Here is a 3567-nt window from a genome sequence, read left to right on the forward strand (position 1 = left end):
GGGTTTGGATTGGGGCGGTGCTGCTCCCGCACCCCGGCCCCCCGAGCCCCTGACCAGCGGCGGTGGGGCTGGGCCGCGTCCCCTCCCCGTGCCCGGGGGGTCGGTGCTGCAGTGAGCCCCTGCAGTGTGGGGCTACTCCCACTCGAGTGTGCCAGGGACACGCTGCTCTGCTCCGGTGCCCGTTTTCTCCCCCGGATTTGGCCTGTCTGACAGCAAAGTCTCCTCTCTGCTCCACATGGGTGATGTCCGGGCACCTCCAGGAGGTGGGCTCATCCCACGGGGCACAGGCGACTGCTGCATCCCCCCAGCTGACACGTCTAGGTGGCACCCGCACCCTGGTGTCACCTGCTGCTGCCAGCAGCATCCCCCGCAGCCTCGGCACCAAACCTTCCTTCTGCTGGAAACGGGGAAAAAATATCTTACAAAAGGAACGAGCTCCTTTTTTTTTTTGCCAGAAAGGCCGCAACAGCCTCGGGCAGGAGGCGACGGTGCGTAGCCCCTTTGGGGATGCGGGTGTGCTCTGGCAGCTGTTCGGGGCGCGGGTCCTCAGGCAGGATGGTGCTGGGCATGTAGGGCGTGCGGGTTGGGGCAAGGTTTGGGAACAGCAGGCAGCACTTCAAAGGGTATCTGGGTGAAATGTGAGGGGCTGGCAGCAATAGGGGAAGGCAGAGAGCTGAGGAAGGCCGGGAGGGAGGAAACTCTTCCTGCAGAGGGCAATTACTCAGTTTCTCCTCCGTTATATCCATATCTTCTCCTACCTGTTGCCTCCAGCCAGGCTGTGGGCAGAGAAGATGCTCAAAGAGGTGCTTTGGAGGCTGGGTGGATGGTTAGGAAGCCAGGCTGGCACAGCCTGCAACAGCACAACCAGCCCCGGGTTTATCGGGACCTACCTTATTTGCATCCTGGTGCGATTAAAAACAGACGGTTTGAGTAATGGCCTCATCCTGCAGCTGGCCTCACCCCATCCCTGCAGGAGTTGCACTCAGGGATGCATGGTACCAGCCGTGAGGGCTCTGCATCCCACCATTGCATCTTCTAACACCACTCTGCTCCTTCCTGGTTTAATTAGAATGGTTTAACATCTTCAGGGTGGGACGATTTGCACCCAGGGGCTTTAAAAGGGGGTGCTGAAAAATTCTGTGGCTTTCATGTTAGTGTTCCAGGGAAACGGGAAAGTCTGGGGAATAAGGAGCATCCCTTATCGGGGAGTGTGGTTAATCAGACACCAGTCATGGACTAACTTGCAGAAAGGCCAACATGAATTATCTATCGATACGCACTGCAAAAATACAATTGGGAACACTCACCAGTGATTTCTCAACAGCAAAAAGCCAGGCTGCCTGCTGCGGGTGGAGCTGGAGGCTCGTTTTAACTCGCCTCCTTCTCAGGGACGCATCTCCCGGGAGCCCGCCTGGCCGCGGGAAGTGGCGGGCAGCCCTGGGCTGTTGCCTTGCCTTGGCGTTTCCTCTGTGCTGCCTGCGCGGGCAGCAGGACTCCTGCCAAACCCCGCATGTCGGATGGCACTGGAGTGCTCTCCGGGGACTCAGGGTGGTCCACGGACCTAAGGGGCTCTGTGTCCTCTGCCTGCCGCGGTCCCCTGAGCCACTGGGACTCGAGCACTTGGCTCTGACCTGGCCTGCAATCTATGTTGCTGTTACTTTGTTATTACTGCTTCGCTTTCTTTTTTTCTTTATTTATTTATTTTGCCCCTTTCCTCTGTTTTTTTGGGGCAGGATCTGCATTATTCCCCTTTTCCCAAGCCAGAAACAGAAATGCATTGGCTAACGCACCCAGCCAAGCCCCAGACACAGTAACGCTGCTGCCACGCTCTGCTCACTACCAGGCCACGGGTGGGGAGACCTCAAACCCTTCTCTGGGCTATTTCAGTCTCTCTGCCTGTCCCCGAGCAGCTCTCCACCTCTCCAGCAGGGCTGGTAGGCCAGGAGATGCAAACAGATGCCTCTGGTTCAGCGGGGCATCTTGGAGCCTTCTCCTCCTGCAAGGGTGGTGACGGCTGGGGGTGGTGAGGACAGCTTGTAGCTCCTGGTACCAGGAGAAGGGTGGTGGGGGTGACACCTCGTGCTTGCTGTGATTCCACGTCCAGCTGTCCACCCCACGAGTGTCTTGTCACCAGGCTAGCCCTGCACTGGACACCCCAGTCTCAGAGCTTGGGCATCCCTGGGGAGATGGAGCTGTGTCTGAGGAACCGGCCCTGTGGCCAGGGAGGGGATCTCCCATTAGGACAGATGAGGCATCCATTGCCTGGTGGACTCTCTCTGGGTTTCTTGGGGCTTTTCCTTCTGCTCTGAAAAGGGACCCTCTGTGTTGCTCCATCCATGGTGGATAGACAGCTCACCTGGCTCTTACTGGCACAGCAACACCAATGAGAGGCATCAGCTCTAACTACAGACCTGGTCTTCCCTCTTTCCATGGGCCATCTTCACACCAATGACAAATATTTGTGCAGCATGTTTGAAGGTGCAGCTAAAAGATGATAATTTTGCCTGAGCAGCTGCCTTCTCCTGCCTGCTTGCATCTGGGGGACAGAGAAGAGGTGGAGAGGAAGGCCGCGAGTCCTGCTCCCCAAAGGGGTTTGCAGCAGGGACTAAGGAGGGACGTGTGATGGAGTCCCACCTCCTGCAGGAGAAACTGAATCTCTCCCTTGTGAGCTTGGAGGTTTAAATCTTGAGCCCAGCCATGGGGGTCAAAATAATGCTGCTTCTGCACTGGGAAGCAGATTTCATGGCATGGACCTTCCATGGGTGCCACGGGGAGCTCAGGGCTGTCCTCTTCCTCCCCACATGCTCCAAGTGGGATTTTTTGGGACTAGCCCCCGTGCTGGCTGGAGAAGGGTGGAGAAATGGGGCATCACCTCGGGTGAGTGAGCGGTGCAGCTGGGAGTGAGCAGTCAGCGCGCTGCCTCTGCTGCCCTCCTCCGCAGCATCCCCAGGAGAGGCCCTGGGATGGGAGGCTGCAGCTGACAGGTGAGAATTTGGGATCATGGGGATAAGGAACAGAGGAATGGTGCTGTGCTTGGGAGCTGAGGGAAAAGCTGGCAGCTTGGGCAAGAGCAGGCAGGGCGAAGTGATGGAGGGGAGACGGATGCAGTGGGTGAGCAGAGCTTGGGGTGCCTGGGGTGCCCCAGAAAACAGGTGAGGAGCCCAGCAGGGTTGGCAAGGGCAGGAGGGGTGCCTGCGGGGAGCCCTGGCTCCACTCCAGCCCCTTTCCAAGGACCGTGCGGCAGGAGGCTCCGGAGAGCTGCGAGCAGAGCTGGGCCTGCCCGTGCTCCCTGGCTGCCCCGGGCTGCCGTACCAGATCCCCAGCTCTTTTATTGTCCATCCTCCAGCCCCGAGCCCCCCAGGTCTGGCTTCTGGAGCCGCTGCGGGCTCCCAATTTTAAGCGGAGACAAAGAAAGCTGGTCTTTGACCGCAATGCACGCTGCATCTGACAGCCCCTGCCTGGAGACGCTGAAAGCACTGCCGGCAGCTCTGGGGATAGCTGGGCTGCATGGGGGCCTGCGGCCCCCCCAGGAGCTGACGGCTGGAGTGGCCACTGACGCCCAGCCTC

The sequence above is a fragment of the Athene cunicularia genome (assembly GCF_003259725.1).
Source record: "Athene cunicularia isolate RWA chromosome 4 unlocalized genomic scaffold, athCun1 chr4_part3, whole genome shotgun sequence".
Taxonomy (NCBI): Eukaryota; Metazoa; Chordata; class Aves; order Strigiformes; family Strigidae; genus Athene; species Athene cunicularia.